Raw genomic sequence first — 27,120 nt, 5'->3', positions numbered from 1 at the left:
CATTTATTAAATGTTGTGAGAGCCTTTCATTCTGTGCCCCATCAGGCTGTGCATTTCAGATTTCAATCACCCTCTGGGTAAAAAAAGTTCAAAAAAAATAAATGCACTACTCGCTGTCGTTTGACTTCATTCCAGAATGTTGGTTTTTTGTGAACCGACACTCCCGCCAGCCACCTCAACCAGCCTCTCCTCCACTGGAGTGAGAAACTCATCATGGCATAGGCTTTGAACCTGCCCCTACGCCGCTTCTGTCTTGTTATTGGCCCACAGGGTTGGGGAGTGTGTGATCAGGATTGGCTGCACAGGTCAAGTGTCGCTAATGTTTCCTTAGCTCCTTTTACTTAAAAAACTTATTACTTCTAAAATTTGATGAAATCCACCTGATTTTAACTATTTCTCCCACTGCAGATGCTGTTGTGTTGAACTTATCTGTTATTATTTCAGAATGTGATAGAGGCAGAGGAATGAAAGGTGGGGGCGGGGGGTAGCATTGCTTGTCAGGGAAAATGTTACAGCAGTGCTCAGGCAGGGCAGATTAGAGGGCTTGTCTACTGAGTCCTTATGGGTGGAGCTGAGAAACAGGAAAGGTATGGCCACATTAGTGGGGTTGTATTATAGACCACCCAATAGACAGCGAGAATTGGAAGTGCAAATCTGCAGAGAGATAGCAGGCAACTGCTGGAAACATAAAGTTGTGGTGGTAGGGGATTTTAATTTTCCACATATTGATTGAGACTCCCATACTGTTAGGGGTCTAGATGGGTTAGAGTTTGTAAAATGTGTTCAGGAAAGTTTTCTAAATCAATATATAGAGGTACCAACTAGAGGGGATGCAATATTAGATCTCCTATCAGGAAACGAGTTAGGACAAGTGATAGAAGTGTGTGTAGGGGAGCACTTTGGTTCCAGTGATCATAACACCATTAGTTTCAACTTGATCATGGATAAAGATAGATCTGGTCTTTGGGTCGAGGTTCTAATCTGGAAGAAGGCTAAATCTGAATAATTGATGCATGAACATTGATACCTTGAATTCCGTCTGGATAGCCTCCAACCTGATGGCATGAACATTGACTTCTCTAACATCCACTAATGTCCCACATCCCCCTCATACCCCATCTGTTATTTATATACACACACTCTTTCTCTCACTCTCCTTTTTCTCCCTCTGTCCCTCTGACTATACCCCTTGCCCATCCTCTGGGTTCCCCCACCCCTGGGCCTCCTGTCCCATGATCCTCTCATATCCCTTTTGCCAATCACCTGTCCAGCTCTTGGCTCCATCCCTCCCCCTCCTGTCTTCTCCTATAATTTTGGATCTCCCCCTTCCCCTCCCACTTTCAAATCTCTTACTAGCTCTTCCTTCAGTTAGTCCTGACGAAGGGTCTCGGCCTGAAACGTCGACTGTACCTCTTCCTAGAGATGCAGCCTGGCCTGCTGTGTTCACCAGCAACTTTGATGTGTGCTGCAAGGATCTAAAAAGCGTGGATTGGGACAGGTTGTTCTCCGGCAAGGATGTGATCGGTAAGTGGGAAGCCTTCAAAGGAGAAATTTTGAGAGTGCAGAGCATGTATGTTCTCGTCAGGATTAAAGGCAAAGTGAATAGGAATAAGGAACCTTGGTTCTCAAGGGATATTGCAACTCTGATAAAGAAGAAGAGAGTTGTATGACATACATAGGAAACAGGGAGTAAATAAGATCCTTGAGGAGTATAAAAAGTGCAAGAACATACTTAAGAAGGAAATCAAGAGGGCTAAAAGAAGACATGAGGTTGCCTTGGCAGTCAAAGTGAAGGATAAACCAAAGAGGTTTTACAGGTATATTAAGAGTAAAAGGATTGTAAGGGATAAAATTGGTCCTCTTGAAGATCAAAGTGGTCGGCTATGTGCGGAACTAAAAGAAATGGGGGAGATCTTAGATGGGTTTTTTGCGTCTGTATTTACTAAGGAAACTGGCATGAAGTCTATGGAATTAAAGGAAACAAGTAGTGAGATCATGGAGATTGTACAGATTGAAAAGGAGGAGGTGCTTGCTATCTTGAGGCAAATTAAAGTGGATAAATCCCCAGGACCTGACAGGGTATTCCCTTGGACCTTGAAGGAGACTAGTGTTGGAATTGCAGGGGCCCTGGCAGATATATTTAAAATGTCGGTGTCTACAGGTGAGGTGCCGGAGGATTGGAGAATTGGTCATGTTGTTCCGTTGTTTAAAAAAGGATCGAAAAGTAATCCAGGAAATTATAGGCTGGTAAGTTTGACATCAATAATGGGTAAGTTATTGGAGGGAGTACTAAGAGACAGAATCTACAAGCATTTGGATAGACTAGGACTTATTAGGGAGAGTCAACATGGCTTTGTGCGTGGTAGGTCATGTTTGACCAATCTATTGGAGTTTTTCGAGGAGGTTACCAGGAAAGTGGATGAAGGGAAGGCAGTGGATATTGTCTACATGGACTTCAGTAAGGCCTTTGACAAGGTCCCGCATGGGAGGTTAGTTAGGAAAATTCAGTCGCTAGGTATACATGGAGAGGTGGTAAATTGGATTAGACATTGGCTCAAAGGAAGAAGCCAAAGAGTGGTAGTAGAGGATTGCTTCTCAGAGTGGAGGCCTGTGACCAGTGGTCTGCCACAGGGATCAGTGCTGGGTCCATTGTTATTTGTCATCTATATCAATGATCTGGATGATAAGGTGGTAAATTGGATCAGCAAATTTGCTGATGATACAAAGATTGGAGGTGTAGTGGACAGTGAGGAAGTTTTTCAAAGCTTGCAGAGGGATTTGGACCAGCTGGAAAAATGGGCTGAAAAATGGCAGATGGAGTTTAATACAGACCAGTGTGAGGTATTGCACGTTGGAAGGTCAAACCAAGGTAGAACATACAGGGTTAATGGTAAGGCCCTGAGGAGTGCAGTAGAACAGAAGGATCTGGGAATACAGATACAAAATTCCCTAAAAGTGGCGTCACAGGTAGATAGAGTCGTAAAGAGAGCTTTTGGTACATTGGCCTTTATTAATCAAAGTATTGAGTATAAGAGCTGGAATGTTATGATGAGGTTGTATAAGGCATTGGTGAGGCCGAATCTGGAGTACTGTGTTCAGTTTTGGTCACCAAATTACAGGAAGGATATTAATAAGGTTGAAAGAGTGCAGAGAGGGTTTACAAGGATGTTGCCGGGACTTGGGAAACTCAGTTACAGAGAAAGGTTGAGTAGGTTAGGACTTTATTCCCTGGAGCGTAGAAGAATGAGGGGAGATTTGATAGAGGTATATAAAATTATGATGGGTATAGATAGAGTGAATGCAAGCAGGCTTTTTCCACTGAGGCAAGGGGAGAAAAAAACCAGAGGACATGGGTTTAGGGTGAGGGGGGAAAAATTTAAAGGGAACATTAGGGGGGGCTTCTTCACACAGAGGGTGGTGGGAGTGTGGATTGAGCTGCCAGACAAGGTGGTAAATGCGGCTTCTTTTTTAACATTTAAGTATAAATTGGACAGATACATGGATGGGAGTTGTATGGAAGGATATGGTCCATGTGCAGGTCAATGGGACTAGGCAGAAAATGGTTCGACACAGCCAAGAAGGGCCAAAAGGCCTGTTTCTGTGCTGTAGTGTCTCTATGGTTTCTAATTCAAAGTGCAAAGTACATATATTATCAACGTATTTATACTATGTACAGCTTTGAGATTTGACACTTTACAGACAGTCACCAAACAAAGAAACCCAACAGAACCCATTAACAAAGATCTTCAAACACCCAATGTTCAGGAAAAAAAACATCTTGCAAACACCCAATGTTCAGGAAAAAAAACATCTTGCAAACAATAAAAAGAAGCAAATAACATTCAGAACTAAAGTTCACAAAAGTGAGCCCACAGCCAAGAAGCCAGTCACAACTGTTCTAGGAGCCCGTTGGTTGCAAGACTAGTTCAGCACAGGGACGAGTAAACCTCGCCAACTAGTAAACTGAACACTGGCCCCGACACCCTAACCTTTTCAATCTGGCCCGGCCGTTGAATTGGCCGAACAGTGGGTCATTCCGTGGTCTCAGATCCAGGACCTGCCACTTCGATAAGTTTTCTGGCCTGAGACCCTCCCCCTTGAGTCAGCCTGTGCCCAACCTTTCCAATCTAGCCTGGCACATAAATTGGTCAAACATCAGCTTGTTCCTCACTCTTGCATGCTGGCCGTGCATGGTAATTTACTTTCTTTACGAAACATAGGAAAGTGCAAAATCATACTGTATCAAGATAAAATAATCTACTTCTGTTTATGCTCCTGAAGTCTTTCACATCAGTCAAAAAAAAGAACCAAATCTGTGACTGCCCCAGTGACGTGGTACCCAGTCTTGCACAGTGAAACACCATAGCTTTTTTCCACATGTTTGGAGCTCTGGTGTATTTTAACAGCCGTTATTCATAGCGGGGGCTCTGACTAATATAATACTCTTCTTTCCTAGTCATGGTGATAACCCAGGAATTAAATAATGTGTGGTGACCATCATGAATTGAATTAAATCCAGGGATTGAGGGTTAGGAATGGAATGTGCGGCCTGTAGGCAGACACATCCCTCTTCCAAGGCCAAAGGCAGGAGTATCTTGATGCTTATTCTTTGCTGTTTGTGCTAAGGGCCACAGTCACACAGCCTTTAATTAATCTAACACCAGGTATTGCTCTACTATACAGATGCCACTCTGCTTTTTTAAATCTCTCTCTTGCTGCACTGAACTAATGAAAGCCTATTCATCTGTATCATTCCCCACTTTACAAGATGAGTTGCATTGGTTTTAGTGACCCCCAGCAACAAAGAGCACATCTCTACCAGCTCTACATTGCCAAGATACTCATGATATGGAGACTTGCTCTCTAGCCTGAGCTTGGAGAGACCCAGTGGTGTGTCAGGTCAGGTCAGGTCGGGTCAGGTAACAAAAAAGTTATGTCCTCAGGCTAGGGTTGGATCAGGTTGACCTCAGGTCAGATTTTAGTTCAACGTCTGAGGAGATCTTGATTCCCTGTTAGAGGTTAGAAACTCACTGAATACATATTCTTTACAATCAGTTTGACTCAAAAATACCTATGACTGTATTTATTAAGCAGCCTGGTGTTCTGACCAATATTTCCTGTCGCACTACCCATAGATGATCTGTACATTTATCACTCTGCCTTTTGTAAGTCTCATTACATCCGCATGTGGACTGCTGTGACAGTTTTCAATAATATGATTACTACATTCAAAGGTACTTCATTGTAGGAAACTTTGTCACAAAGTGCTAAGCAAATATAAACAGATTGTTGAAGAATACACAGCCTCTGCTGGGCCTAAAGATGGACTAACTATTAAATCAGAATCAGATTCATGTTCATTATCACTGACCGTGTTCATTCATTATGTGCCATGAACAATCATGCTCTTTCCATGACTATCATTGCTCTTGGCAAATTTTTCTACAGAAGTGGTTTGCCATTGCTTTCTCCTGGCAGTGTCTTTACAAGATGTATGACCTTGGCCATTATCAATATTCTTCAGAGATTGTCTACCTGGCATCAGTGGTCGCATAACCAGGACTTGGGATACGCACCAGCTGCTCATATGAATATCCACCACCGGCTCCCATTGGCTTCACATAGCTCTGGTCAGGGGGCGCTAAGCAGGTGCTACACCTTTCCCGAGGGTGATCTGTAGGATGAAGTGAAGGAGTGCCTTACACCTCTTTTGGTAGAGAGGTACTTTCACCTGCCACCCTGATCACTGACAATTGTCATAAAACTTGTTGTTTTACGATAGCAGTACAATGCAAAAATATAAAAATGGCTGTAAGTTGCAAATAAATGAACAATTTAGTAGTATAAAAAGGAACTAGTGAGGCAGTGCTCATGGGTTCAAGGACTGTTCAGTAATCTAATTGAAGAGGGGAAGAATCTGACTGTTAGTCTTTAGGCTCCTGTACCTCCTTTCGGGTGGGAGGAATGAGAATAGGACATGTCCTGGATTGAGAGGCTTCTTAATGATGGATGCCGCCTTCTTGGGACACCACCTGTGAAAATGTCCTCGACAGTGGTGATGGTTGTGCCCATGATAGGGCTACTACTAGTACTACTACTACTACATTGACTCAGGCCTAATGGGCTGGCGTCGGGCACGATGATGGACTCTCCACTTCGCCCTCTCCCTCATCAGTGTGTTCAGTTCATCTACATTAGCTGCACCGCTGTCTTCTAGGAGCGTGTTGACCATAGTCTTGGGGGGGCGCCCAGGGTTCATCCTCCTGTGCTTGGGCTCCCATATGATGACTAGGCTGGCAGGTAGCTCGGGGTGGCGTAGACAGTGCCCCGCTAGTTGCAGTCTTGTCGCCTCGATTTTAGTGGTGAGCATCAGTAGGTTGTTATAGAGCTCACGTTCGTCATGTGTTGTTGCCAAATCACGTAAAGAGCCATCCGGAGCATTCATGTATAGCAACCATCATGATAGGGCTGGCTGAGTCTAAAACGCTCCTTAACCTCTTGCAATCTTGTGCATTGGAGACTGCACACCAGGCTGTGATCCAATCAGTGAGAACGCCCTCCTTGGTACATCTGTAAGAATTTACTGAGGTACTTGGTGACATACCAAGTCTCCACAAACTCCTACGGAAGTATAGCCACTGACATGCCTTCTGCATGATCTCATCAGAATCAGGGCTCAGGATCATTGTATCATAAAATCAAAGAATTAAAGAAAGATTTACTTAACTTCATGACCCATATTTCTGCACCGCCAGAAAGGGGCTTTGAAAGTGCAACCCTGTCGTGCTTATAAATAGGAAAATATCATATGATATCTCATAAAGGATAGAACTCACAGAAATATGACTAACAGGCAGCAATAATTGTTAAATTAATAGTGCAACGAAGAGAAGAGCATTTCAAAAGAGAGATTGAGGTGGAATAGGCCAAAAAGCCAAAGGAGATTGATTTTTTTTAGCCATGAATGATATAGATTCACAGAAGAGGTGGAGGATAGATGGTTCAAGCTGAGACTGGGAGCATGGAATATACTGCGGAATTATACCAGAACAAGACCATGATGTTAAGGCAAGGGTCCCCAATCTTTTTTGCACCATGGACCGGTTTAATATTGACAATATTGACAACATTCTTGCGGACTGGCCAACCGGCGGGGTGGGGGGGGGTGGCGGGAGGTGTTCAAGTAGGGTTAAACTCACCTCAACATGTCTTTTACAGTTAGGGTTGTCAACTTTCTCACTCTCAAATAAGGGACAAAAGTAGTAGTCGAATATGGGATACTCGGGTTTACCCCGAGAAAGACTACCATGACCATGGAGCCTAGCGCGGGCAACTCTGTGCACATGCGCATAGGTGACATGCGCACGCACATACGTGCTGATTTTTTCCCCACAAGTCGGATTTGGCTGAATCTTCCTGACTATACTGTACATACATTATTTCTACTTTATATAGACTGTGTACTTATCATATCATTCCTGCTTTTACTATATGTTAGCATTGTTTTAGGTTTTATGTGTTATTTGGTATGATTTGGTAGGTTATTTTTTGGGTCTGGGAATGCTCAAAAATTTTTCCCATATAAATTAATGGCAATTGCTTCTTCACTTCTCGCCATTTCGGCACAAAAGGTTTCACAGGAACACTCTACTTTAGCAGGGAAAATACGGGAGAAGGGCGGTCCCGAATGGGAGAAACCAATTTAGTCCAATATACGGGATGTCCCGGCAAATACGGGACAGTTGGCAACCCTATGTTCAAGTTCAACTGTGCGTGACAGGGAATGAGGAAAGGTGCAGCTGACTCATATCGTTTCCTAGCGGCCCGGTAGCACATGCTTTGCAGCCCGGTACTGGTCCGCTGCCCGGTGGTTGGGGACCGCTGTGTTAAGGGATTCAAAATCAATAAGGAATCAATTCAGGTCAACAAGGACTTTGTAATAACAATTTTGAAATTATTAGGGGCTGGAGAGAGTTTTGGGGTGTTTATCACTTAAGCAAAATCTAAATAGTCTTGATAGTATTACGTTTAACCTTATCCCTTAACACCACTGTTTTTCAAGATTCAAGATTCACAATTATTTAATGTCATTTCCGGTACACAAGTGTAAAAAATGAAATAGTTGCTACTCCAGATCTGATACAGCACAAAAAACATGGTACGATATAGAATATAATAATAAAAAAATATATAAATATAGTAGATAGCTTTTATCATGGATTGTTTGTACGTTCATAAAGTGACACTATGCACAGGAGTTCAAGGTAAATGTATTATCAAAATAGGTATTTATTACCATATACAACCCTGAGATTCATCTTCTTGTGGGCATACTCAACAAATCTATAGAAAAGTATCAATGAAAAGAACAACTGCCACACTAGGGCTTTCAACCAGCGTGCAGAAGACAACAAACCGCGCAAATGCAAAAAGGAGAAACAGTAATACAAATAAATAATCAAAAATATTAAGAACATGAGTCCTTGAAAGTGAGTCCATTGGTTGTAGGAACATTTCAATAATGGGGCAAGTCAAGCTAAGTGAAATTATCCCCTTTGTTCAAGAGCTTGATGTTGCGGGATAGGAACTGTTCCTAAACCTGTTGGTGTGAGTCTTAAGGCTCTTGTACATTTATCCTGATAGCAGCTGCAAGAAATAAACCTTCTCACTGTACATAAGGTAACTCTGACAGGAAATGAAAAAGTAATGATGGTGGAGTGGTGGGTTAGTGGGTGGAAGTGTTAATCTGCTTTACAGCTTGGAGAACGCAACTTTTTTTACTTCTTTACTGACTCTCTCTAGGACACTGTCTCTAGCGCATTTCTTAGATTCATCATTCCCTTTGTTGTTCATGTTATTTGCAGCTCGTTTCAGGATTTTCTTTCACTTCTTTATTTGGATGCTAATACTTTATAAAATCCTTCATGCAGGTAAAACTGTTGAGAAGAACTTCCAGATGTATAAAGTACACATCAAAGGATTTACCAATCTATATTTCAGGCCAACTCCTTTCTGACTTTTACCTGGACTTCGTCTTCAAAGCACCAGGGTGTTAAATAAGAAAAGTTCCATCAATCTGGAAGGTGATGCTGTACACACCAACTTGAACGTTATGAAATGGTCTAGTTCTGTTATAATCAGTCTGTTGAACATCACAGAGAAGTACAAAATTCACATTGCCAAGATCCAGTTAAACCAATTAGCAGCATGGAAGGATATCTGTGATATGTTAACCAGAGTAACAATTATTAATCTACCAGCAGTAATATTTGGTTAATAATTACTTAGTAAAATCTGCTGTCTTCAGAATGATTGATCACAGCTAATAACTTTCCCTTTTCTTCATTCAGCTCAGTAGTGAGTATGATTGATTCAAATTGTTCAACAATAAAGAGTTGTCTGACTGCAATATAAAGCCAAGCAGAATAATCATAATTTAGATTTAATACTATTCCTCATAATGAAGATGTAAACAGTTACAAATCCCATCATAATCAAGTCAGAACATTCTCTCAAGTGAGTGCTTGCAATATACGTAATCTATTGATTTTGCTTATGTTGTTGGGGGAAATTAGATGAGAGTAAAATAAAGAGAAGAAAAAACAAACAGTAAAAACTTTAACTGTGCAACCCTTGACCACACTTATTATGAACTCATGATAATGTTCCCCAGTGGGGTCACTGAAGCATTCTGGGATGAATTGTCCATCAGATAAGACTGGAGTCTGTGCCAATATTCAGAACTGTTCCAGAGCAAAAGTAAAATGTGACATGGACTTTCATTGAAACAAACTTTGACCTAATCCAAGTCACCGAACTCGTTTTCCATGCATTTGCAAATTCTGGGCAAGCAGACTTTTGCACTATCACCAACTGCACATGTCAAATAAAATCATTGCAAACACTTCATTACATAAACCATAAAACTACTAACATGGTAGTTACAGGGACTGAATGACATAGTTGTTGAAATGCTAATCTTTTGTTTCTAGAACTTCCATTCAAACCTAACTTACTTCAAAGGAAAGAATTTCTTCCTTCCGCTCAGAGTAATATTGTAGCCTTGGCCTTTCGTGGTTTGCTTTCAATCTATTGTTATAATTTAATTGGTAAATTGGCAGAAGCTCTGGTAAAACTAGCCATACTAGGTATTTTTAGTCATTAATTCTGTACTTCATATTGGGGAGGGTTGATTGCTAATATCCCACCAGAAAACCAAAGGGACAATTCCATGTTGAAGATATTTAAATTTTCCTTTTTCTCTGTCTCCAGGAATTTTCACCTCTGAGTCAGAAGGCTCAATTCTGCCTCCAGAGATATGAACGCATAATCTAGGCTGCTATTCTGATGCAGAATTTGGTCAGGAGGCTGCCTTTCAGAAGAGAGGTTAAACAGAGGCCCTGTTTTCTCATTTGAAGGATGTAAAAGATCCTATAGCAATAGTTAAAACATTTGTATGCTGGCCAATATTTATCCCTCAGACAACCAATTATATGGTCATTATAACACTTGTTTGCAGGTATTTGGTATTTGTAAATTTTCTGTCACATATTCCACATTACTACAATGCCTACACTTCAAAAAGTTCCTTATCGTTCTATAACACCTAGAAAGTCCAGACCTACACTGATATGAATTTTTAAATCAAAAGTTGTGGAAACTGTCACATGGCGGGAGGAGAAGATGGTGTCGCGACGCAGTGCGCGCGGTCGCTCCGAATTGATATCGTATTTGTGAAGTAGGATGCCGTGCACAATCCTGATTTGATGGAGGCAGCCCTGAGAAGCATGGAGGAACATCTGGAGAAACTTCTGAAATGCCTGCTTCGCTGCCGCTGCTACTGTACGATCGAGAATCTCCAGAGGAAAAGGCCCCAAATCCTCAGCTTTGCCTATTGCCTGTTGCTGAGGCTGGGGTCGAAGCGCTTGGCAGAGATGGTGCTCAGTGCTCGGTGCCAGACAGCTGGTCGGAGGCTGGAAGTTTTCAGACGGACTCGGAGTCAGGCCGTGGTTGGGTGCTTCCAGGATGCTGCATCGGCAAGTTTGTGGCACTGGAAGCTCATGGCAGGGAGAGTTTTCTTCCTTCAACCGTCTGCGTGAGATGATGGGACTTGCGAGAGACTTTGAGACTTTTTTTACCGTGCCCATGGTCTGTTCTTCTATCAACTTATGGTATTGCTTGCGCTGTTGTACTATATGTTATAATTATGTGGTTTTTGTCAGTTTTTTTAGTCTTGGTTTGTCTTGTGTTTCTGTGATATCATTCTGGAGGAACAAAATGTATCATTTCTTAATGCATGCATTACTAAATGACAATAAAAGAGGACTGCGTGTCCTCATAATCTAATCTTTTACTCTGGGTTAACACAGTAATGCATTTTCGGTGATAAATTTGCATCCGTGTACAAACATTGTGAACATGTTTCTCAAAGAGTATACAAAAATTGAGTTGATATTCAATGTGGCAGGAGGGGTGCCATTTTAAAGTCATTAAGTCAAATGAACACATGCATCCATTTACATTTCACGGTCTAATTTATAAGTCCCAGTGACCCATGGCTTAATCTACTGTTTAAGACCATAAGACATAGGAGCAGAATTAGGCCTTTTGGACCATTGAGTCTGCTCTGCCATTCTTTCATGACTAATTTATTATCCCTCTTAACCCCATTTTCCTGCCTTCTCCCTGTAATCCTTGATGTGATTATTAATCAAGAGCCTATCAACCTCTGCTTTAAATATACCCTATTTGATATTTTGGTCTCCACAGCCATCAGTGGAGATAAATTCCACAGATTTACCACCTGCTGGCTAAAAAGCTCCCTCTTGATCTGCGTTCGAAAGGGATGCCCTTGTATTCTGAGGCTATGGCTTCTGGTCGTAGATTCTCCCTTGCAGTAACCAACAAGCTTGTCGTTTGTTATTGAGGTTTTTGTGTTTGTAAGTCACAAGACTAATACTAATTTAACTTTTGTTCTAAATGAACAGTGTAAAGATTTGAATATTCATTTGTGTTAAGATCAGTAGAGGAGATACTAAGTTTAAGTTTATTGTCATCAGACTGTACATCTATACAACCAAATGAAACAATGTTGTTCTAGACCACGGAGCAGCCACAATACGTATATCATACATAGCACAAAAACAAACAATTACCACAAATAAGTTAATAAAATATAAATCAAAATCCATATGAAGTGTGCAACATAGGTAAACAGTAAACAGCTCAGTGTCCTAGTGACGAGACCTTGATGGTGGCAGGGTATTCATTAGTCTCACAGCCTGAGGGAAAAGGCTGTTACCCAGTCTGGCAGTCTCAGTCCTGATCCTTCTGTACAGCGGGTCCTTCGTCTACAACACTCCCGATAAATGTCACAAATAGTAGGGAGGGAGACCACAGTGATATTCTTGGATCACTTTTACATTTTACAAGGTCATCAACAAAGTTTCCCTTTGTTAAGAGATTAGATTTGGAATTATTCATTCAGATAATAAAATTTCTTGAAGTCTTTACTTGAAAATTTATTGTTAACTATTCTAACTGAATATTAAGTTATGCATTTTGAGAAAATTAATGTCTTTTCCTAGATAAACGGGATCTAGACAAGCACATTAGGCGGCTGTATCTAATATGCAATTTCAAGGGCACAAGGATTTATATTGTACAAGGATCAATTTTTCTAGTCATAATACTTTCAATGACATATAAAAATGTTCTGATCAAACATAATAACATACTGGGTCAATAATCAAGAAAAAGTGAGAAATATTCTGCTGGTCAAAGAGCATCTGTGGAGAGAAACATTGCTGATGGATTGGAACTTGCTGGGAAATGCCACTTGCTATATGCCAAACTGCAGGCATTCACCAATCCCCAGCCCCAAATATGAGCAAGCTGGAGACCACTGAACAACCATGGAATTCTAGAACCTGTTGGCGGAGCACCACCAGGGATTTTCAAGTTGCACTCCCATGTATGACTCCATCTGGATTCAGGAGCAGAATGCAAGCTTATAATTACACCTACGAACCTGGCACAGAACAGCAGGCCAGTTCCTGTGACTGGGTAAAAATGCATCTGTATAGACAGAAAATGCTGATGGAACGCAGCAGGCCAGGCAGCATCTATAGGAAGAAGTACAGTCGACGTTTCGGGCCGAGACGTCAACTGTACTTCTTCCTATAGATGCTGCCTGGCCTGCTGCGTTCCACCAGCATTTTGTGTGTGTTGCTTGAATTTCCGGCATCTGCAGATTTCCTCGTGGATCTGAATAGATTTGTTTCTAGTTAATTGAGTTTTCATTACCGTTTTCACTAGTCATGGTTGTTTTTTTTAAATATTTCTATTCTAACTATTGTCGAATTTTAATACATTTTTTAACACCAGTGCATTCAGGTGTATTCAAAGCTCTTGTCAACTTTGACATTTAGCTACACATTGGAATGATTTAGGCAGCCATCAGAGTTGTTTAAGTTATTTTTCGAATGGGACTTTTTGGCCACCGACATTATTAAATTGCTCAGGGCCCAACAACTGCATAAAACCTCATGATTTGGGATTAGGACTTTGCCACTCTTCTCTTTTCACCTACAAAGTCACTTTGAGGGAACAGGTATAAAAATGTGCATCTCTTTATCCAGTGGCTCTTCATTGGAGAAAATTGATAAGTGTTAAGGTACAGAGGATGAACAAAATATATTTAATAAATAATGAAATACTGAAGAAAATAAATAAAATGACAGTGTTAGTACAACATTTGGCACCAAAAGTGTGGCAATATACTAGCTGCCCACAGCACAACTCGGATTGTGCTGGTTGTTGACACAAACAATCCATTTTACTGTATGCTTCAATGTACTGTACATGTGACAAAAAATGATCATCTTTCTTTTCTATCTTTAAGACAGATGCCAATGGGACCAGTAAAGGGATAAGAGATGGGTATAGAAGAAGTGAAAATGGGAATAGCAGAATTATGTTTTTGGGAGTTAAATCAAGGTGGAACCTACACAATGAATTGTAGGGTCCTGGGGAGTGTTGTTGAACAGGTAGACTTTAGGTAAAAGTATATACAGTACTGTCTAAAAGTTTTGGGTACATATACAGTATATAGATAGGGTGCCTAAGGTGTATGCACAGTACTGTAGCAATTTTATGTATTGCATTGTACAGCTACCGCAAAAAGAATCAAATTTTATGACATATGTGAGTGATGATAAACCTGATTCTAATATGGGTCTCTATTGTGGACTGAGAATGAGAAAGGGGCAGGAAGAAGGGAACCATAGTTGGGTAAAGGGGAAGGGAGAGGGGTGGGAGTGGGAAGCATCAGAGGGACATACTGTAATGATCAATAAATCAATTGTTTAGAATCAAATGACCTTGCCTAGTGTCTCAGGGCTGAGTGTGTCTGCATCCACTCCAAATTCCTGTCCCTGGCACTGCTTCTCTTCCAATTGCCCCCATCCCTCCCATAACACTCCACCCTCTCCATTCCCAACATCCTTTAAAGAAAGCTGATTTAAAAAGAGAGGGTGCAGAAAAGATTCACAAGGATGCTGCCTGGATTAGAGTACTTGAGTTGTCAGGAGAGATTGGAAAGGCTGGGTCTGCTTTCCCTGCAGCAAGAGAGGCTGAGATGGGACTTAATTGAGATATATAAAATTATGAGTGGTATGGAAAGAATAGAGAGCCAGAATCTGTTTCTCATCTCTGGTGTCTGACACCAGAGGGCAAAAGTTTAAGGTGAAAAACAGGAGAATTCAATGAGATTTATGGAGCAAATTTTTCACACAAATAACAGTTGGTATCTGGAATGAGCTGCCTGAGGAGGTGATGGAGGCAGGAACAGCATTTAATGGGCACCTAAACAGATACTTGAATGAGCAGACCTAGACGGTTATAGATGTAATGCAGACAAATGGGATTAGTATAGATAAGCATGATCACTGACATTGACAAGATGGGCTGAAGGTCCTCTTTCTGCACTGTATATCTCTATGACTCTATGATCTAAAACTGTTGAACTGAACATTGAATTCAAGAAACTGAAACACACCTTACTGAAAGTTAAGATATTAATCCTCGGGCTTGCACTGAGTTTCATTAGAGGAGCATAGGAGGCAAGGATGCAAAGATATGGAAATATCAATAATTTTGAAAAGAAAAGCCTATAAAAAAGTAGTGAATACTGCCCAGTCTACCATGGGTAAAGCCCTTCCCACCATTGAGCACATCTACAAGGAATGGCATCGCAGGAAAACTGCATCTGTTATCAAGTACCCAACCATTCAGTCCGTGCTTTCTTCTCACTTCTGCCATCAGGAAGGAGATACAGGAGTCCCTGGACCCACAGCACCAGGTTCAGGAAGAGTTAATATCCTTCAACCATCAGGCTGTTGAACCAGAGGGGATAACTTCACTCACCCCAACACTGAATTGTTCTCACAACCTGTGGACTCACTTTCAAGGACTGTTCATCTCATGGTTTCAATATTTATTGCTTATTTGGTTATTATTGTTATTTCTTTTATTTTTTTTATTTGCAGATTGTTCTCTTTTTCACATTGGTTATTTGTCCACCTTGTGTCCGATTTTCCATTAATTTTATGGTGTTTCGTTGTATTTACTGTGAATGCCCACAAGAAAGTGAACCTCAGGATTGTATATGATCACATATATGTACTTCGATAATAAATTTACTCTGAACTTTGAACTTTGTTGAGGTTAGAGTGGGAATGAGATGGTGAATTAAAGTAAACTTTATAAAGGCCAATGGGTGTCATCCAAGTCTGATCCTGACGGAGTATCATGTTCTCACAGCAAGCATGGAGAATTGAAACCAGAATCTCAGTCAGCTGGAATGTTGTGAAATGAAGACAAAACTTTGGAGGAAAAATACTTATTTCCAAATCTGTGAAACGGAGTTTTTACTGTCAAACCTTTTGGCTCCACCTCAACCAAGTATGGAAGTTGAGAGAAAAACAAAACTAAACAACAAAACAACTGTCTTATAGAAATGAATTTTAAGCAAGGTTAGATTGTATGGATAGGTTGGGATGACTAATTACCCTAATAACCTTATAAGTTACTTTGAGTGTTTCAGCAAGTCAGGCAGCATCTATGGAAACAAATAAACAGTTGACGCTTTTGGCTGAGACCCTTCATCAGAACTCGATGCTGGGTCCTGATGAAGGGTCTCGGCCCAAAACATCGACTGTTTACTCTTTTCCACAGAGCTGCGTAGCCTGCTGAGTTCCTGCAGCATTTTGTCTGTGTTGGATTTCCAGCACCTACAGATTTTCTCAGGCTTGTGAGGCAACATCTATGTCAATGTTTCAGGCCGAGACTCTTCATCTGGACTGGAAATTAAGAAGGAAGAAGCCAGAATAAGAAAGTGGGAAGGGGAAGAAGTACAAGCTTGCAGGTGATAGGTGAAACCTGGTAAAGGGGAAGGTGGGTGGTTGGGGGAGGTGCAGATGTTGTAACAAGTTGGGAGATGACAGGTGCAAGAGATACAGGGCTGATGAAGATGGAATCTGATGACACTTACTGTATCTCATCTCATCTTCTTAGTCCATCACCCCTCCACTATGTTCCCTCCTCACCCACCTATCTTCCCCCTCCCTCACTGATTCAGTTTCTCGCTCACCTGGTGCATCTATAGGAATTTGTCAACGTGTTTGATGACATGCCAAATCTGCGCAAACTTCTAAGAAAGCAGAGACACTAACATACCTTCTTTGTGATGACTTTTATGTGCTGGTCCCAGGACAGATCCTCTAATATGTTAACACCAAGTTTACAATAGTATTTCCAACTGCTGAGATGTAAAAGCATTTCCAATAAAGGATAGAACTTCCGTTTATCAAATACTTTTCACAAACTCCATAAGACCATAAGGCACATGAGCAGAATCAGGCCATCCAGTCCACTAGCTCCGCACCATCATTTAATCAGGGCTGATTTATTATTCCCTTTCAACCCCATTTTCCTGCCTTCTCCCTGTATAATCATTTCAATATGTTCACCGGACGCGTGGGCACTTTAGAAATCCAGTCACTGCCGCAATGCAGAAACAAGAGCAATCATTTTTGAGTTTACATTTCCAGCAACACAAAAATGATATACATGTTATTTGTTTTAATTTTTTAATGTCAAGTTATGTACTGGCACCTTGTGGGGGTCTCCTTCTCTCTCTTTGAGTAGTTTTTGTAATCAATCCTTCTCCCTTTTCCTTGTAAGAATACTTGATTCTCCATGTGTCGCAAGATGTATGGAAAACTCAAGAGATCTTCTCAAGACTATTTTGCTTTCATTCTCCTTCAGTCCCACCCCTCTCTGAATGGTGCCCTGCTCAAACCAATCTTGCAAGCAGTCCTGCTTATTTTATTCATTTATTTATTTTACCGATATAGCGCCAAATAAGACCTTGCAGCCTTCGAGCCATGCTACCCCAGCATCCCCCAACAAACCTGAAAAACCCTGAACTAACTTGCAATAGGTGAACATGTAGGCTAATGTAATGGGTGAAAACATATGCATGATTCACAACCACCAACACTGAGCTGAGATTCACTTTAAGAGGCTGGTCTCACGTGATGACATAATGATGTGAAGTTTATTTTACTACACTTTATGTTCTGTGTTTGGTGGACTTAAAGCAGTTATTATGGTTTCCCTTAAATGTAAAACACTTCTGTCATTTTATTTACGAAAACCTACAAACCCAGCTAATTTCCGTTGTATATCGGGAGATCTAATAGTGATGAATTACGTACTCATGCATAGTATCTGAAAGAGTAATTCTTAAACTGGTTTGCTTTGGCTGTTGTTAATGGAATCTTTTGTTACAGAGCACTGAGTGATTACAAGCCAGATGTTGTCAGATAATGGTCAAAGGTAGTTCTGGATTACTGCTTGGATGCCTTTCTGCTGTGTGCCATCCCGTGACAAGACAACAGCTCCGTGCCAGATTGCCTGCTGTGTCTAAAGTCAGATTTCATCCTGGAGTCTGGGATCAGTGCTAATTACGGTAGTGGCAATGAGGGACTGTATTTGCATGTCAGGTTGCCAGGTATGAATAGCGGCTAGATGCCAGCTTGGCAGCTTCAAACCACAACTGGTTTATTAGCTGGGGACCAAAGTTAGATGCTAGACAGTGCAGTAGGCGTCACAGCCAAGTACATTAGCTTACTATGCAGCCAACCAGTTAGCAATGTTCCACATCCAACAAGCAGTCTACAAATATATATTTAATGGCTTAGTTGATCTCTTGAGGATGACTGCTCTTCGAAAAATGACAAATTGCAAGAGCATGTTCTGTGGCTGTAGTCCTGAAGGAACAGTTTCTAAGCTCAATTTAATCTTGTAGCAAAGATTCTTCCAGCGAGCAGAAACAGCTAGGGACTGCCTGTTGTCCTGCTCATTATTTCCTCAGTGATATGGATGACTGAAGCAAAACTTGTACAAGGCAGGAAATATGACAGAAATACTGTCATCCAAGCTTCTCGCTAAAGTACAGAAACTGAATGGAAGGGTTATCCACCATTAAAGCCGCATCAGAGTGGAACATACCAAATGCACAGATTATTTCAGGAACTCAGCTTTAACTGGGTGGAAATGCTGCAGCTGCTAAATACTTTGAAGCAGTTTTGGGAAACCAGCGTCACAGAAACACCAATTTTTATTATAAACATTACTTACAAAGTTTTAGTTTAAAATGGATATGACTTGGTCTGATTTAAAGTGTGCCTTGTCTTCTGAATATATTTAGTTTAATAGGTAGATAATAACCTAATAGGCACTTTGCTTTATACATACACCATGGAGAAGCAAATCATGCACTAAAGGAACAAAAAAGTGGCAGAAGTGCATTCCACTCCATTGCAGAAATGCAGCTGCATTGACTTTTAATGGAGCCAACTTTCAGAAGCAGAGTACAATCAGCAGTCACTACTGCATTGCACGTTCAGTTCAAACGACTGAGAATATTGACACAAAACGCTGGAGGAACTCAGCAGATCGGGCGGTGTCTTTGGAAGTGAATAAACATTCGCCAATCCCCTATCCCTTTTGCCAATCAACTGTTCAGCTCTCCCTCCCCCTCCTGTCTTCTCCTATCATTTTGGATCTCCCCCTTCCCCTCCCACTTTCAAATCTCTTACTAGCTCTTCTTTCAGTTAGTTCTGACGACAGGTCTTGGCCCAAAATGTTGACTGTACCTCTTCCTAGAGATGCTGCCTGGCCTTCTGCGTTCACCAGCAACGTTTATATGTGTTGCTAAACATTCACCATTTCAGGTTGAGACCCTTCTTCAGGAATGAGAAGAAAGGGGGAAGATTCCAGAATAAAAAGATGGGTGGAGAGGAAAGACGCTAGCTGGAAGGTGGTAGGTGAAGCCAGGTGGGTGGGAAAGGTCAAGGGCTGGAGAAGAAAGAAGAGGAGAGTGGACCATAGGAGAAGGGGAAGGAGGAAGGCACCCAGGGGGAAGAGAACAGAGAATATATTCCCTCCCAGTTTGTTTTTCACCCTGCTTTTTTTTAACTACAGGGGGTTCTGAGGGTTAACCGCAAGCCACACAGAGAATCAAATTATTACGGTATGGGACATTGAGTACAGGAGTTGGAACATTATGTTGCAGTTGTACAAGTTATTGGTGAGGTTGAAATTGGAGTATAGTGGGCAGATTTTTTCACCTTCTTGTAGGGAAGACAGGGCTAAAGACGAAATGCAGAAAAGATTTCTGAGGATGTTGTCAGGACTAGGGAGGCTGAGTTATAGGGAGATATTGGCCAAGCTAGATTTTTATTCCTCGGAATTAATTCTATAATGAGGGGCAATATTATAGAAATGTTTCAAATTATGAGAGGTATAAATAAGGTGGAGGGTTACATTTTTTCCCCTGGAATAGCTGAAACTAAATCCAGAGGTCATAGATTTAGGGTGAGAGGGGAAACATTTTAAAGGGTACTGTGGGGAAACTTCTTCATGGAGAGGGTCGAATGAGCTGCCAGAGGAAATGATTGAGGCAGATACAATAGTATCATTAAAGAACAATGTACAGAAAATGCTGGAGGAACTCAGCAGGTGAGGCAGCATGTATGAAAATGAATGGATAGTCAAAACTTCAAGCCAAGAAGGGCCTTGGCCTGAAATGCCAACTACTTATTCATTTCCAATAGATGCTGCCTCAGCTGCAGAGTTCCTCCATCATTCTGTGTATGTTGCTTTGGATATCCAGCATATCTGCAGACTTTCTCTTGTTTATCATTTAAGAGCACTCAGCTGGGAACATGAGAGGACAAGGCTTAGAGAGATATGAACCAAACACAGGAAGCTGTAACTAGCTGGGTGGACACTGTGGTTGGCATGAACTCATCCATGCCATATCCATGCTATATTGCCCTTTGACTCTATGACTCTTGGCAATAGCTGTTGAGCCCATCGATCCGTGCCACTGGTATAGAGCCCCAACATTTAGCAGGATGGCATCTAGCCCATAATGTTGCAAATGAGTTACAGTCTCCGTTAAGAATTTGTTTCACTTTCAACACAAGGAATGTTAAGCTCGTCTGCTGCCATCTTGTTATTTTTTGATTTTCCTTCCATTAATTCTAGTTATTATTTTCCTTTCTCTTGGACTAGTTCATGAAACCAAATTCATATTACCCTGCATTTTATGCTTTTAAGTAACCTCACTTAGGAACTCAACTGACAACTCATAAGCACAGGAGATTCTGCAGATGCTGGAAATCCAGAGCAATACACACAACCTGCTGGAGGAACACAAAAGGTCAGGAAACATCTATGGAGAGGAATATACAATCAACATTTTGGGCCAAGAAGTTGAGAGTCCCAATGAAGGATCTCGACCTGAAATACTGAATGTTTATTCCTCTCCATAGATTCTGCCTGACATGCTGAGTTCCTCCAGCATTTTGTGTGTGTTACTCAAATGACAGCTTATAGTTAAGCCAGCAAGGAACTAAACCAAACAGAAAAAGATCTGGTTCCACCCACTGTCCATGTTGATTATTTCATCTTTGCCAGAGTGATGGTAAGGATAACAGTTGATCTGAACATACTGGACAAGAAATTTGTCATTGTTGATCACCCAAAACAAATATAATCTGTGTCAATTTTTTCTGATTTTTACAGTCTGAGATTGGTACATGATAGAGTGGTAGAATTCTATCCTGGTGTGTCAGTGTGTGTCTGAGCTCAAGTATAGCATTATAGAGCACTACATCACAGGAATAGGGATATTCAGCCTATCTAGTCCATGCCAAACTATTATACTACCTAGCCCCACTGATCTGCTCTTGGGTCATTGCTCTCTAGATCCCTCCCATCTTTGTGCTTAGAGTATCCAAATTTCTCTAAAATATTGAAATCAAATCCACATCCATCATGTCCACTGGCAGCTTGTTCCACACTCTCACCCCCTCAGGTTCCCCTTAAAGATTTCACCTTTCACCCTTAACCCATGACGTCTCTCACCCAAGCTCAATGGAAAAAAAGCCCACATACATTTACTGTAATTATACCCTTCATTGGGTGGCAAGGTGGAAATACGTCTCTACCAAAGGAGGTGTAACGCACTGAGAGAGAAAATGGAGAGTACAGCAAGGGAACCGATGAGTGACAGAAAACAAGTAAGATTGAGGAAGAAGAACTAAGCAGACAAATCAATAAAAGCATTTCAAAATAATCGTGCTTCCTGTGTCAGTAGAGAAATGGTTTCCAGTTTACTTTAGTCAGTACTGGGAAGTGTTCCATTGCTGACATGAGGTGCTTAATATGACATGTCAAAAAGGGCCATATTAAATGATCTGTGTACAGCACTAGCTTCGTGTACGGATTTCATTCCCCCCAACCCATCGCCCCATAATTACTGCACGGCAGTGAAATATCTTTGTAATTCACATGCCGTTTTCTATATCCTATCTTCAGCTGCCTGCTGTAGGTGCATCTGACTGTCAAAGTGTCAAGTTTCCCTTATTGTCACACTTAGAACCTGGTGCATACAGTTGCTGTGAGTGGATTTAACCCTTTTGCACTAAATACTATGCTCGCTGTATTTTACTGCTTGTGAATGCTTCGAATTATATAGTTCAATTAAAATACCCTCTAAAGATGAAAATGCCGATATAAATTATACACAGGGCCATTTGCTATTTTATTACAGTGTTCAATAACACAAATATAAATGCTGTGCAAGGCACTGTATTAGAATTTTATTGCAATTTTAGTTACTGCCTCTGAAATCTGTATGATTTTGGTCGTATCTTATGTCATAAACTTTAGTATCATTGCATTCTTCCTCGTTTAACAGTGTTTAAATGACTCCCATAATCAAGTCTTATTGTAGTGAATGAAGTAATCCAGTGTCAATGATGTGCAAGTCCCTTAATCCAATATCACCCACTATACTGTGAGCCACATGTCTGACAATCATTACAAAGTGATGCAATATTAACTAACTGCCTCAAATGCATATGCAAAGAGTCTATAGATCTGTTCATTGGGAACTATTGTTAATATTTGTAGTACTTCTTTATTCATTAACAAATTCTGGACATTACTGCTAAAGTGATCAATTATTTTCCGTCTCTAATTGCCCCATGAACTGTAAAGTTTGTTAAACCATTTTAGAGTCAAACACTTTGAGGGGAAAGGAGTCCATAAGACCACAAAATATAGGAGCAGAATTAAGCCATTTGGCCCATTAAGTCTGCTCTACAATTTCATCATGGCAGATCCAATTTTCCTCTCAGCCCCAATCTCCTGCCTTCCCGTATCCCTTCAAGCCCTGACCAATCAAGAATCTATTAATCGCTGTCTTAAATATATGCGAAGACTTGGCCTCCACAGCCAGCTGTGGCAAAGAATTCCACAGATTCACCACTCTCTGGCTAAAGAAATTCCCCCTCATCTCTGTTCTAAAAAGATATAAACACCTGAAGTATGTACCACTAGGCTCTAGAAGAGCTTCTATCCCACTGTCAGGCTCTTGAATGGAGCTCTTATATTCTCAGATAGACTCTTGGCCTTACAATCTACCCCCTTATGATCTTACTCTTTATCGTTTATTTGCTCTTCACTGTTTCAGTAGCATTTACACTTTATTCTGCATTACTATTTTACTTTACCCTGGCTCAATGCACTGTGTAATGATTTGATCTGTATAAACAGAATGCCAGATTAGATTTTCATTGTATCTTGGTACATGTGACAATAATAAACCAATGCCAAAATGAAGAGACTGGAACTGTAAGGCTAAAGCAATCTCAGTATTCTATTTAATGCAACATTCTATAGTATGGGTACACCTAGGTAATCTCTAAAGTAAGTACATGTTCGGCACAGCATTGTGGGCCCAAAGGCCTTTATTGTGCTGTAGGTTTTCTATGTTTCTATCTTAAAAGGTTGCCCCTCTAATCCGAGGTTGTGTCCTCTGGTCTTAAACAACCCTACCATAGGAACCATCCTCCCCACATCCACTCTACCAAGGCCTTTCAACATTTGATAGGTTTCAATTAGGTCACCCTCATTCTTCTGAATTCCACTGAATACAGGCCCAGAGCCATCAAATGCTCTTCATATGACAAGCCGCTCAATCCTGGAATCATTTTCGTATCACATATAGGTCAATGAACCAGCATATTGCAGGCTGAAGGATTACATGCTGAGGGGTGGAATGAACCTCGGTGCAGCCAGTGCCAAGTCTCTGCAGAGAATGATTGCAATCCAGGGTCTTTCCATGACTGGACGTGGAAATGTGGAGTCTAGTGGGGAAGATCCACATGCAATGAAAGGAGCACACCTCAGGGAAGACCATGAGTGGCTATAGTGCTATGCTAGTTAGTGTTCCTTTTTTAAAGTTTAATGAATATAATGACTATGATGTAATTTTTTGCATTGTTCCTTCCTTTGCATATATATTTTTTTCTTATGAATAAAGACAATTTCTGAAATATATATAAAAACTGTAATGAACAAGATTCACAGCAATATTTTCCATACAGGAACAAGAAATGTCAGTGCTTAATAACCTCTGTAGTTTGTTCTGCCTTTTATCTCAGAAATCCAGTATACCATTTTCTTTTTTTTAAAGGATTGCCAGTCTGGTGAATGACAGATGGGAAAGAGAAGCAATGCTTATAAGTGTCCATTGTTCATAAACTGGGCTGGTGTTCCAGGAAACTTCCGCTGCAGTAATCTGCCTTTGGGAAAAGTGCCGGAATTGTCCTCATATTCCTCACTCTTTAAGTGGGAGACTTCTGAGTCGGATGAAGTGGCTGTCCCTTCCTGCAGATAAGCTCAACACATCTTTATCCCACCTCAAAAATAGACCTGTTTCAAAGGGAGTCTCAGTATCCATTTCTTTGCCGAAAAATTAACTGTTTCATCCCTCCAGTTTGGCAACTGGTCTGTGTTATATCAGTGTTTGATAACCTCTGGTGTGTTATAAAGATTAGTTTTATTTGTCACACGTACATCAAAGCATACATTTGCATCAAATCAAATCATTGAGGTGATTCTGGGAGCAACCTGCAAGAGTCCCCATGCTTCTGCACCAGTATAGAGTGCCCATTCTTTACTAACCCTAACCTGTACATCTTTGGAATGTGGGAGGAAACCAAAGCTGCCAGAGGAAACCCACACAGTTACGGGAAAATGTACAAACTCCTTACAGACAGTGGCAGGAATCGAACCTTGATAGCTGGTGCTGTAAAGCCATTGCACAAACTGCTATGCTACGGTGCCACCCCAGTGCTTTGGTCTTGTTAGCAATCTGTTTGTTCACTTCCATCATTGCTGCCTGGCCTGCTAAGTTCCTCCAGCACTTTGTGTATGTCGCTTTGGATTTCCAACATCTGCAGAATCTCTTGTGCTTATTCATGCCACAAAATAGGCGTCCAAGGAGAACAGTAAACCAAGCAGTCCATCATACAGCATTGACTAGATTATCAGCATGAGTCCTGATAAAGGGTCTTGGCCAGAGTCTCAGACCTGAAGGCACAGCCTCAGGATACAAGGATGTCCCTTTAGAACAGAGATGAGGGGGAATTTCTTTAGTCAGAGGGTGGTGAATCTGTGGAATTTATTGCCACTGTTGGCTGTGGAGGCCAAATCATTGAATAATTTAAGACCATAAGACCATAGCATATAGGAGCAGAAGTAGGCCATTCGGCCCATCGAGCCTGCTCTGCCATTCAACCATGGGCTGATCCAATTCTCCCAGTCATCCCCACTCCCCTGCTTTCACCCCATACCCTTTGATATCCTGGCTAATTAAGAGCCTATCTATCTCTGCCTTAAATACACCCAATGACTTGGTCTCCACAGCCACTTGTTTCCAGCATCTGCAGAATTCCTTGTGTTTCCTTTATTCCGAATGGTGTTTTCGTCAGTGCTCTCCTTACCTGGGTCCTTGACTGTTCCAGTCCTAATCACATGTGCCCAACACTGCTGCCACAATTCCCATTAAAGTACTGAAGGAAACACCATGCTGTTAGATCATGCATGGTGAGCTAACGTTTCCTGATATGCCTCCTTTGAGAGTTTCTGTTTCAGAGCTCCAGTTGTGACAGTGGTCATTATTTCTACATTACCAGACTAAAGGCTCATGAATTGAGTCACTCATGCACACTTTACCCGTGCATACGTGAATACGATTTGTTTCGACTCTGGAGAGCATTGGCGGAGGTCCCCATTTTACAACATATTTCTATGTGCAATGCAACTACTAGGTTGAAATGCCAGGGCAGGACTGGTACAATGTTCTTCTGGTGAAGGTCAAGGTTTGGTGAACCTAGGAATGAAAACGAAAGTACATTGATATTCAGTTGACCTACCAGCTCAATTGCACAAGAATTAAAAATTCAGTTATACTTCCCCGAGGAAATATTAAGTGAACTTAGTTCTTCATTTACAATGGAGTGATATACTGGATGAATATGAGGCTTGGAGAATTGATTCAGTGAAGTCATCTTCTACTCTAGCACACTAACAAGTGATATTAGCCTTAGGATCACAACAAGACTGTCAGTGCCATCAAGCATGTTGTAAGTGTGTGATATCACAGCTAAGTTGGAATTATACCTTCCCTAACATCAACATTCAATAATTTTCCAGAAGATGTTCTACTGGATGGCTTTCAACTCTTTCAAAAGTGAGAATCCTCACAAAGCCATCGTGCCAATGCCAATTTATCTCTACCTGGCCAGATTGCGCTTGACCCACGCCATGACTTCTGCTTGCACCATCCCTGCCTGCAATATTCCCCAGGGTAGTTTACTGTCACAGCCACAATTATTCAATTGACCTGGTAGCTCACAGCTATCAACATTAAACAAGGAAGAACAGTCTTTGTGCAGCATGTGTGAGAAGTCTCATACTGAGCCCCAGAACATATTATGGTTTCTTGACAACTTTTGCTCACAGAGCTTGCTTCAACTCTTTTTAAATGTCTACAATTTAAACAGATTTAAAAAAGCGCAGCTTGTTAGCCTAGCGGTTGCTGTAATGCTATTACAGCAACAAACGATCACTGATTGGGAAACAATTCTTGCTGTTGCCGATAAGGAGTTTGTATCTTTGTGACCAAGTAAGTTTGCTCTGGATGTTCTTGTTTCCTTAAGCATTCCAAAGACATACAGTTGGGGTTAGAGAGTTGAGGGTGTCATAAGCATTGTGACACTTCAAAGTTCAAAGTTCAAAGGTTCGTTTTCTTGTGGGCATTCACAGTAAATCTAAGAAACAGTAGACCGCACCCAACAGGATGGATAAGCAACCAGAGTGCAACAAAAACTGTGCAAATACAAAAAGGAAATAATAATAATAAATAAATAAACAATAAATATCAAGCAAGAGTACACTGTTTAAAGGGAAATTACAGGCTGCAGATTGCAGTGACAGTAATTCAGAAGAAGTATATTTAGAAGTTTTGTAAGCAGCCCTCAACACATCACTGTGATTCACAGGTGCCACTTTGGTCCACAATCCTCAATGATCTGATTTGATGCAAATGATTTCACTGTACGTCTCAATGTAGATGGGACAAATAAAGCTAATCTTTAACAGTTAAAATAAATTTGAATAATTAAAACAAAA

General features: G+C 41.1%; 1 long non-coding RNA gene across 2 annotated transcripts in view; it reads right to left on the bottom strand.

Annotated features, from left to right (window-relative positions):
• The window catches only part of LOC140208532 (uncharacterized), a 106,551-nt gene that overhangs the window by 47,539 nt on the left and 31,892 nt on the right, over window positions 1–27,120 (bottom strand). The gene's annotated exons all lie outside the window — the stretch shown is intronic.

Source organism: Mobula birostris, chromosome 2, assembly GCF_030028105.1.
Source record: "Mobula birostris isolate sMobBir1 chromosome 2, sMobBir1.hap1, whole genome shotgun sequence".
NCBI classification, from domain to species: domain Eukaryota; kingdom Metazoa; phylum Chordata; class Chondrichthyes; order Myliobatiformes; family Myliobatidae; genus Mobula; species Mobula birostris.
Note: the sequence above shows the minus strand (reverse complement) of the source record. Positions and strands in the feature narration are given on the sequence as shown.